At 42.6% G+C, this 11,037-nt stretch overlaps 1 pseudogene; it reads right to left on the reverse strand.

Annotated features, from left to right (window-relative positions):
- Positions 1-1,186: 1,186 nt before the first annotated feature.
- LOC147901284 (putative xyloglucan galactosyltransferase GT19 pseudogene) lies at positions 1,187-2,887 on the reverse strand (annotated as a pseudogene).
- Positions 2,888-11,037: the final 8,150 nt, after the last annotated feature.

Consider the following 11,037-nt stretch of genomic DNA (forward strand, 5'->3'; position numbering starts at 1 on the left):
CCCTATGGCCTGCATGGCAGATGCTACATGCGTTAAGTTCACGAGTAGTCCGAGGTAGGCTCTAATACCATGTGAAGAATTTGACATGTGGCTTTGAATGGAGCCGTGTGCTTAGGGGACCCAACCCTAAGTCACCTAGCCACTCCATGGAGACCTCTCCCCAAAAGATGGCTTCGGGGTTTTGAGGTCTCTATCACACAAGGCTATATATGCCTTGCTATTTGGGCACCCATTTTACTTATGGGATTAAGCCCTTCATGTATTTGCCACGTATCGATTTCTAGGTGTGGTTACACCCTTTACTTTCTCTCACTCATGCACTCATGATTGCACATATTTCAACATTGCCATAGGTTCCATACCCAATCTACTCTCCTTGAAATGTCTCTTGCTCCATGATATTTGTACCAACATCCACATTTCCTATGTGACTACATGCTGGATCCTTTATGTGGTACCTCCAAGTGCCTTGCCTGTTAAAACTGTAGTACCTCCCTCGTCTAACTGCTCAGCTTGCTCGAGGCTTGCTCTTTTGCAATTCCATATCTTAATGCTAATCTCTTCTCCCAGCCCTCAATCATTCTGATCATAGGACTTTCCTTTTGTGATCAACCCGTATTGCATCCCATTCTTTCATTTTTCCGTCACTAAAATGTGTGGCAACTAATGGACTTTTAGCACACCTGTAGTGGCCAAACGAAATTCCTTAGAGACATGGTCTTCATGTGCCATCCACAAATAACCAATTTGCCAAAGAAGAGGTACCTTAGCACTAGAGAAGATCTACCAACCTAGAGCTAAGGAAGATGAGAATTGTCCGCTAGTATGAAGTGATAAAATTGTACCATGCAAGAGACCCACCTCCGAATAGCCCGGATTATAAGCGACGAAATTGTTAAGATGGAAGAGACGCACCGTGGGGGTAGACGATTGAGAGAGTTAGAGTGATATGGAAAGGGAAGGAGAGGTGCTGCATGATTTCAAATTTCACGTTACAAAAGGACAATTCTTCTTGAGAATGAATTCTAGGGGAAAGAGAGAGAGAGAGAGAGAGAGAGAGAGAGAGAGAGAGATGAAAGTTAAGACCCAGCTGCGACTAGGGCTAGGCCTTTCGCAGATGGAAGAGACGCACCCTGCGAGAGTTCTAGTTATATGGAACAGGTGCTCCATGATTTCAATTTTCACGTTACAAAAGAACAATTCGGAGAATGAATTGTAGGGGAAAGAGAGAGAGAGAGAGATGAAAGTTAAGAAGACCCAGCTGCGACTAAGCCTCTGGCTTTTCGCAGCATGCCCTCCAAGCTTACATCGAAAGCATCCGGAGTGCTCAGTCCTGAATGAGCTTGCACGTAGATCAACCTCGGAATCAGCTTGATTATCGTCTCTCGCATCTCCCTCACCTTCTCCTTGTTGTTGTATCCCCTCTCAACCAGCACATCCTGCACCCTTACCCCCCTCTCCAACTCCTCCTGCGATATGAACAGCGCATAGCTCTCTTCATCCTCCGGTAGATGCCATGTATATTGAGTGAACGCAGAGTCCTTGTTGAAGAAAACCGGAATGCAGCCCGCCAGCAGTCCGTCAAAGGTCGACCTCCTCGTGGGCGTGTCTCCTGGCGGCTGCAGGCAGAACTCCGATCGCAGAAGCGCCTCCCTGATAGGCTTTGGGTTGTGCGCGCATTTGATCTTCTGGCAATCCAGCACGCTGCACTTGGCTGGAGAATCCAAGCATTCGTCCAACACTCTCTGTCGAACGCTCCCAATGATCCCTGACCTCGGTGCTCCTATGAATGTGAGCAAATTGGGCCGGGAAGCAGCTCGCACGATGCGTAGCCAGGACTCCAGCCCCTCCCATGAGCCTGGATGGAACGAAGTCGGGTAGGGAATGGCTTGCTCGTGCTCTTGAGAGGGCCTTCTCTCCAAGAACAAAGCCGTCACGTTTTTCAGCGATGGCAACTCGTGCAAACTCGTTCCCCATCCTTCCTTACTCTCTAATGGCCTCGCGAAATCCCATGCTGTTCTTCCCATTACCATGAAATGATCCTTCCCTCCCCGCCTCTTCCAGCTCTCCGTCGCATGCCTCTCGAGCCACAAGACTAGATCCAGCCCCTGCTCGCCTCGCCTAGTCATATCCGTGCCGTAGAGGTAACGAAGAGCATCGAGCCCACTGTAGTAAGGGATGAAGAATGTGTCTGCGCTAGCCGCATCCTGCGTGAGGCAGTCGTATTGCCTCATTCGTGCGTGAAAAATCACTTCCAACATGTAAGGGTCCGTTGCGAACCAGTCGGAGTTGTTGCTCACAGGCGTTCCGAATCCATCGTGCTCTAGGTGGCGGCAAAAAGTCAGCCAGTCAGCTATCTTCCTCTCACAGTTCTCTAGAACTAAGGCATTGAACTTGGACGGCAGCTCATACATGTAGATCCTCTTCCCATCGCACGTATCACGAACAATCTCAGCAACTTCTTTGGTGTCTACCTTTGATAAATCAGCCGGTATCGATGATGTTTCCAATCCAGCAGAGGCTACGTGTTGATCATCTCTGAAAACCTCCACCTCGTTTGCTATAGTAGCATCAACATGAGTGCTGACGGAATAAACTTTACCATCTGATCGTTTCTGAGTCAGCGGCTCTAGAGTCAAGCTATGCGCTCTAAGGACGATTTGTTGTAAGACAACATGATGATACACGGCTTGAAGGTTAGGAATGCAAAACCAGAAAATGACCAGAGAGCCTAACGCGAAAGACGCAATGTAGCGCCACAAATTAGCTCGAGATGCAGGAAGACGCAAAGTTTCTCTCATAATGGGAAGCGTAGAAGTTCTCAATTTCAACCTGATATAACTTCACTACTGCTCCGATGTAGATCCTGGCGCTCAACGTACTCTCTTCTTTTGTAGATGAGTTCTGGAGAAACAGATCTCGGGGCAATTAGTCTAATAGGTAAAATAGAGTGGCGTACTTCTCATTAGCAGCCCAAAGGGAGCATCGTCCTTGTCAAATTGAGCGGGAATGGAAGCATTTTCTGCTTTTCATGGGCAGCGATTCTTGCGTGCTTGCAATTTCCACAGCCTAGCCTCAATTTTGTAAGCATGCGAATAGGGACCGATCCGTCGTTTCTGGCCTTTCTCATCGTATTGTCTCTCTCCAATCTTTTTCACGTATGAAAAGCTTAAATGTCACTCTTGTCCACCTAGCACTAGGAATCTCCTCCTCTTTTTCGCTTTTCTTTTTTCTTTTGCTACTTTTCCGTAGGAGCATTTTCCCCTCTAGAGGCACCGTGCCATGTTCCAACTCGTTGGGATGAATTTTACAGCAGGCTTACAATCACTTAGCTTATAAACTCCCAAAGATGGCAATCTCGATCAGCTAGTTGGACTGTGAAAACAAAGTCACCCAATAATGTTACATCAGGGACGGTAAAATTGTCTTAAACAAGGGAGAGTATTGTTGCAAAATTTTGTAGGTTTTTGAGCTCCACGTCTGCGATTTCGTCTTTTACTGAAACTAGACACTACATTTCTAGAGGAGCGATGGGAGAGCAGAGCTGCATTTGTGGCACCTGCCCTATTCTCTCTCTTAGCTTTGGATCTTGCCTTGCTTATTTAGTTATCAGCGGCTACACATCCCAAAAAATGAAAGTCAAATAGAGTGATTTTTAATGTGCATCCTTTAACTGGCATTGGAAGTCTCACTCATTGGGATCCTCTCCATGATTTTATAGATTGACTTTTTTCTTTCTTGAGAACATAATTGCTCTGCATTGCATATTATATCAACCTAAAGGGGCTTGTGTTCACATGATGTTCACTACCAAGACTTAATAAAACATGCATTCAAGGGCCAATAATAAACCCCCTACTTACATACTCCTAGGTCCCAGAATATTCATTTTGCCTTGCGAAATTTTAAATCCTTTATTTTATGAATTAAGGAACTCCCTTGATGGAAAGAACGCTAAGCATATATTTTTTAGTGCATCCTCATCCAAACCAATGAGTAAATATTATTCCAAGTTAGGTGATGGCCTTCTAAGTTGGTCATAGATAACATCACACAAATGTTATCTTATTTCAGTCTTCCATGTCTTAATTGATTCTGTACTTTATATTTTAAGAAGTACATCATGTGTTTATTGAACAATGTTTTAAAAAATATCCTTGCATTAAAGTTTAAGCTTAGGGCCATGAGTCCACATGACAAGACCCATGCCTCTCATTTAGAGAAAAGATGAACAAGATAGTTTGCACCCATGACAAATAAAAATAGGTGGATGTATTTGGAAATTTGAAGATACATAGTGCATATGAGAAGTTGCATCTTTCCCTTGAAAAAATACAAAAGAACAAAAAATACTATGAAATAATGCCTACTTATTTGGACTTTGTCTTGCAACTCAAGAACAGTTAGCAGAACAGTTAGCATCTAGTTTCTTATTGATGGGTTTACTTTAAGTCCAGTTAACAAAAAGTACCACCCTTGTACAAGCATGGTCCCAAAGTATAAAATGAATTTATGTGAAACTCCAAGTAGCCTACTAGAGAGTCACTATGTAAGGCCGACATGATAAAATGTACATGTGAGTTTATATGTGGCGAGGATGGCTTTCCTTCTTCTCCTTTGTGCTTTTACCTACCCAATGTTGCTTGTTCTTTTTTTCCTTTTAGTTTTTATTTTGTATTTTCTCATTTTCTCTTTCTCTTTCTCTTTCTCCTTAGTTTTACTTCTCCTTTCAAGCCCATAATAGTCTCTTCTCTCATATTAGGTGTCTAATAATGATATGGTTTAAGGATTTGATGTATTTATTTGAAATAAAAGCACATCAAACATCTTGTAATTTTATAGAAACTCACTCGTTGATATTGGACACATGGCAAGAAACAAATTAACAACACAGTTGGTCTTTAGATTAGTATCGATGCTTCTAGAAACATAACAAGCTTGGGTGTAGCCAACCATTGAACCATTTTGGGGGCATGTACAAAAGGCGATGGTTGGTATTGGTAGGCAAATGCAATAAGTCGAAACTTTAATGCTTAGGTCTCTTCTAAAGCTCATTATCAATAGCCAGTTCTCTTTACCAAAATTTCCTCCAATTTTAATTAGTAGTAAAAGTGAAAGCCTACTTTTTTATACGTGTTAATTCCATCTTTCTTGCCATGCAACATCTTAAGCTTAGCATAATCATACCTACAACCTGAGCAGCCCCAATGTTAACTCACATGCAAACTTTACCTTTGGCCATCTAAGCTTTGATGTGTGATGTGACTAGGAGTGATAGATCAGCTAGCACATCATAGCTTTGGGGCCCTAATTTTGGACCCAAACATTGATTTTATCTTGCCACTTCAAGAGCTCTAATAGCTCAATGTGTTTGTACAACTAGGTGGTGCAGATTAACTAGGAGCACACTAAGAGGCTACAACTTGTCTTGCTGGCCACCACCTACTGCAACTACACATAAGAATATTTGATGCTCTTTTATATACCACTAAGAATTTAAAGGGAGACTCCTCGATGCCTATTTATCTTTCCTCAATTTGGGAGGGTGGCAAGAATCAAAGCATAACATGAACTCCTGTGATAAAGCTTGATGGAACTTTGTAGAGCAAAATAGTGCCTATAATAGGGTATCTTCATGACAACCGACTATTGAGCATATGAATTCATCTAGTTAATGATTAGTAAAGACAAGATTATAGCAGGGTTTACTCAGCTATGGCTTCTTGAATATGGCAATTAGGTGCTTTTGATGTGCCTCTCTTCCTTTACTTACCACAACTTTGTTTGATAGCTTAATGGTCTACAACAAAGCTTGAGAAATTTTGATAGAGGTGCTCAATTGGCCTTCATCTTCCTTAGAATATTTTTTAGCTCAATGTGAGCATGGCAATATATTGTCTTAGACTACTAGGGCTAAATCATGTTCATTGCAAGGGACATCAAGTTGGTGGCTGAAGTTTGATAGTAATCACCTAAAAGGGAGAAATAGGAAAAATTATTTACTCCTTGTATTATTTGATATTGTGTTGCACATTCAAATGAATAATCTAGAGGTATGCAAATTTGAGTTGTCATTCTTTCCATTTCCGGTAACCACACAACCATTTTGTCTTGAGCTAAGCATGTGATTCTCCACATGTCATTGATCTCAAACATCTTCCATTGGCACTTAAAGGCATGAGCATAATGGGTAAGCTAATTTTAAATTGTGTCCTAGTGGTCGTAGAAAGCTAAGCAACGTCACTCTACAATTTCTCACTTTTGATAAGTGCATTATGTCTTATATCCTTGTTGTTGATCATTTTTTCCTTGGTATTCAAGGTTGAAAAGCATGCATCATAAAAGCTAGCCTAAGCTAACAAATAGTATGGGGGGTGTTGCATGTGACTAGAGGTTAGTCCAAAGGTTGATGGGTAGGGATGGCAACACTTCGTAACGTGCCTCAAGTTCTAGGCATCTTGAATTGTTCCACTATCTAGATCAATCCTTGTCTTGCATACTAAGCTTGGCTCTCTTATTCTTGCATTTACATGGCCATGCTCATCTAGGTCTTCAATACTTACCATCCCAAATACATCTTTCAATACGTGACTTGGCTTTGCCAAGAGCATATGAAGCCTAATATTCCATGTCTCTATTCCTACTATACACCACACCAATGATGACTCTACTTTCGATGTAAATATGCACATTCAAATTGAAAATGCATTGGTAAAGGCATCAATTGGACCCATTGCTTTGCAACAAATAACAACTCATTTTTCATCATTCTATGGCATGTCTTTTAATTTAAAAGCATTAGGGGAGAATTGGGGTCTCAAAAGGGCCTCCAATTAGTGTTTCCTAATTTCAAGGGATTAGAGAGTGATTTGAGTTGTACCAATGAGAGTGCTAGAAGGTGTGGGGAATGGTATGTTGAGGTGGAGGGTGGCCAGGCCTACAGAGAGCCCCTATTGGTTGCTCCCCTTACACTAGGGACCACCCAAACCATCCCCCCCTCTTAACCCATGTTTGACCCTCCTACTAGGTGCACCTCCCCCACATGAGCCCAAAACTGCCTTCAATGGGATGGTAGGGCCCTTCTGGCAAATTTTTCTTCTCCCCTCCTTCTTTCTAGGGCCTCTTCCCCCCACTAATCTGGTCTAGCCTGCCAAATCACTCCATTTGAACCAAATCCCACGCATTTTCCCTCTTCCCCCTCTTTCTCTGCTCCCTCCTGCTCTGGCCTGCTTACTACAACTCCTCTCTCTCTCTCTCTCTCTCTCTCTCTCTCTCTCTCTCCCCTCTCCCTCTCCTGTGCCTCTATTGGAGCTGCTCTGTCCCTCTCCTCCCTCTCATGTGCCTCTGTTGCTGTTGCTCTATCCCTCTCCTTCTCCCTATTTTGTGCCTCTGTTGGAGCTACTTTGTCCCTCTCCTTCTCCCTCTCCTGTGCCTTTGTTGTTGCTGCTGCTCTATCTCTCTCCTTCTCCCTCTTTTGTGCCTCTGTTAGAGCTGCATTGCCCTATGTAGGAGTCCCATTCTTGCTATTGCAACCTCTGCAAGCATGGTGAGGAGCAAGCCTACAAGACCACGCAATGCTGTGACCTCTTGTGTCTTCCACAACACCAGAAATGCATTGGATGAGTGGATCCCTTGCACCTATAGCTTAAATGATTGGATAGTGATGAAAGGATTGGCCAAAGGTCCACATAAGCTTCCCAAGAGCAAGAGAGGTGACATCTTCCATGAGTGGAAGGGGCGCATCTTGAAGTTCAAGTTTGGGAAGAAAGGATGGCTCGCAAAAGTGCAACATGTTTCCATGGGAAAAGATATGCAGCTTCCTCCATCATTCAATCAATCTAGGATACCATCACATTGTGAGCCTTTCTATCTATGTACCTTTTTCACATATAAGTGTAATGAGTCCATTTGGAAATTTTGTGTTTGGTTTCTAAGAGCTCTTATTCATGGGGGCAGATGTTTTCCCTTTAGACTTCGAGGAGTGGGAACCAGTTGAATCATTCATAGGCAAGTTCATTGCGATTCATGAGGATTTAGGTAAGAAAATGCATGTCGGGGAGAAGTTGGCCTCCTTGCGAATGAAGAATGTGTATTGGTATAATGCAACATACATCACTCCAATGACATCATCAAGCTATGGCCGTCTGTAAACCATTGCACCACCACAACTTCAAGACATGGATTGCAGCAATGTGGACTTGAGGACATTGCAATTGTATAAGGATAAGATTGTAAAGGATGTGGGCATGGCCATGAAGTTTACATTTGAATCCAAATGGGCAAGGTTATCTTGGTTTATGCCTCTACACATTTTTGCTTCTTTATTTCAGAATATACATATGCATAGAATAAAAACTATGTGGTCCTGCAAGCATGTAGATGAAAATGCTCTTGAAGATTTACTTGGGATGAATTGGGGAACTAGGTCAGGTGACCAAAAGGGTGATGTGTTTCAATGTCATGCATGTAAAGACAATGTGGTTATTAGATACCATTTGTCACACCAAATGTTGTATTTTGCTTTTTAGTACAGGCGCTGAAAGAAAACAAATGGCCGGTGGCTTCCCCTAGACTCTAATGATGAAGACAATACGGGGGTAAGTTTGTCTATTGATGTTGAAGAGGGAGATGTCAAGAATGTGAATGTCACATCGCAATGGACTCTAAGGGATGTGCGAGAACACCTATTGGTCATGGAGGACGGCATGTCAGAGTCCTTCTACTTTACCTTAAACGGTGGTAAGATTAGCCGCCATGTGGAGAAGTGCATGCATAGTGCCAATTTCATTCCTCCTACAACTTTGAAGATTGCTAACAATGTGTTTGACTAGAGCAGCATTTAATTTTTTGTCTGTCAAATCCTAGTTATTGCTTTAAAAGATGATGGACAATTAAATTAAAATGTTATTTCTTTTCATGTTTTCTCCTTTCAGTTCATGGTAAATGTTTTTCAAAAAATTTGGGGATTTTATGATTAATTTTAATTTTTAGGGTTTTGATATATATTAAGGGGTAAAAGCCCTTTTTAATCACATTCTCACTTTCACATTTAGAGAGCCATAGAAACTCTCGTCCTCAGAAGTTACTCCCTCCATCAACTACTATTTGCCATGAATTCAGCTAGAACTGCATTCCATGACTTCCTCTCACAAATTGCATTTGCAGATCGTGAAAAAGAGCTATTTTTAGTGTTTGAAGGACTTTAGATGTCCTAGGCACATATATGCGAGCCAAGGATGACTTCTCAGAACTCATCCTTTACATGCAAGATAATTTCTCAAAATTTGCCTATATACTTGACCACTCTTCAAAGACATGGGTTCCCATAGATTACATAAAGTATCTATTCGTAGAGGAACCCAAGTTTGTAAAGCGCTTGGCCCGCTTTTGTGACAACCTTATAAACAAAGGCTTATAAACAAAGGGTTTAGGACATTCAAAGTTCAAGACAACCTAGATGTAGGGATCACAGGAAATACAGGCACCAAATTCATTTCATGGGGAGATGACATTCATCTTCCTTCTCCAAGAAGGAAATTTAGAGGAAGAAGCCTCATTGTCTAGCACCCCCTCTAGTAGAACTGCTGATCTGGTCATCCCTAGACTAGACTCAGATCATTGCCCTCCTAAGTAGGGCCATATCACACAAATTTATCTCCCGAGGGGGGAAACAATATGAATACCAGTTGTGCAGGGGAGAAGATGAGAAATCTAACTATCAAATGCAAGGTGTATAAGTAAGAGGGTGTTGAGACGAGGTTCAGACACAAGAGCTTGATGTTGCTGTCATTACTAGCAACACTAAGAGAGGAAAAAAGTTGTGCAGAAAATAAAGAAAAAAGAGAGATCAAGAAAGGATGCATGGTTTGTGCAACTCATCTATGTCTGAGGTTCCATGGCAAATGACATCAAGAAAACACCAAAGAAAGGAGAGGAATTGTGGTCAAAAGTTGCCACTCAGCTTGCAACACTTCACCCTCAGTGCAAGAAAGATGGAGAGACCTATAGGGACAAGTGGGGATGGGCCTATGTAGACTAGAAGAAAGACAAGGGAAAGGCAATACATAACTCGAGTAACAAGAGCTTGGTGGGTGGATAGATGGGGATGGATACGGGAGGAAAGGATCCTCCTCTAAAGCCAACTTCAACCTTCACTGAACTGACACACAAAGTGATGCCTTCTTCATGCAAGGATTCACTATGGATGATCATCATGAAAATGACTTTTGGAATCCAAACTTGGATACTGACATTGCACGAGTCATTTCTATCCATTTTCCTCCTTTGCTCAATGCTAACGACACTCCCCTGTAGGAGAATGAGTTATGAGGCATTAGAAACACTCTCGTCTAGTTGCCAGATACTGGCAATAGCACCTCACAGAAGACAACAAGGCCCTCATATGCCAGTGTGGTCCAAGAATTCAGAGGAGGATTTTCCAACCCCTCGTTCACACGTTGTCCTCTTGGCGCTACCAGCAACGACAAAAAGGGAGAAACAGATAAGAGATTTAGCTTCTCCCCACAGCGAGCCACAAATGGAGATCCCTAGGGTGCAGCAAGAAAGTTTGGAGAGGTCCTAGCCAATGGACAGAAGATAAGATCCATCGACTCAAGCTCCTCGAGGAAGGGGGAGGTATAAAGCCAGGAAGAAACATGTGTAGCCGACCGCCAAGAGCACTGACACAAGCTCAACACATGGGCACAGAACAGACTTCCATTCAGAGAGCAGAATAGCCTCCAATGCAGGAATCACCAACGATGGTGCCGACGGAGGGTCCAAGCCAGCAAGCAACAGACTTCAAGCTCAAGACAAGGCACCAGCAGATTCATGATCACATCAGCAAGAGTTTTGACAATTTGAAGATGAGGAGAATTCATTTACTAAAGGTAATGTGGCTGCTTTTTTAGATGAGGATAGACTAGAGCAGTCTAATGCATGCAACACATAGTGCTATTAAGGCAGTGCATGTCCCAAGTGAAACCTACACGAAATGCTCGGATTGCTTGAAGGAGCATGAGAGGAGGTGATGGGCAT

Source organism: Dipteris shenzhenensis, chromosome 6, assembly GCF_047967505.1.
Source record: "Dipteris shenzhenensis isolate YYH24624 ecotype China chromosome 6, Dip_SZ_1.0, whole genome shotgun sequence".
Lineage (NCBI taxonomy): Eukaryota > Viridiplantae > Streptophyta > Polypodiopsida > Gleicheniales > Dipteridaceae > Dipteris > Dipteris shenzhenensis.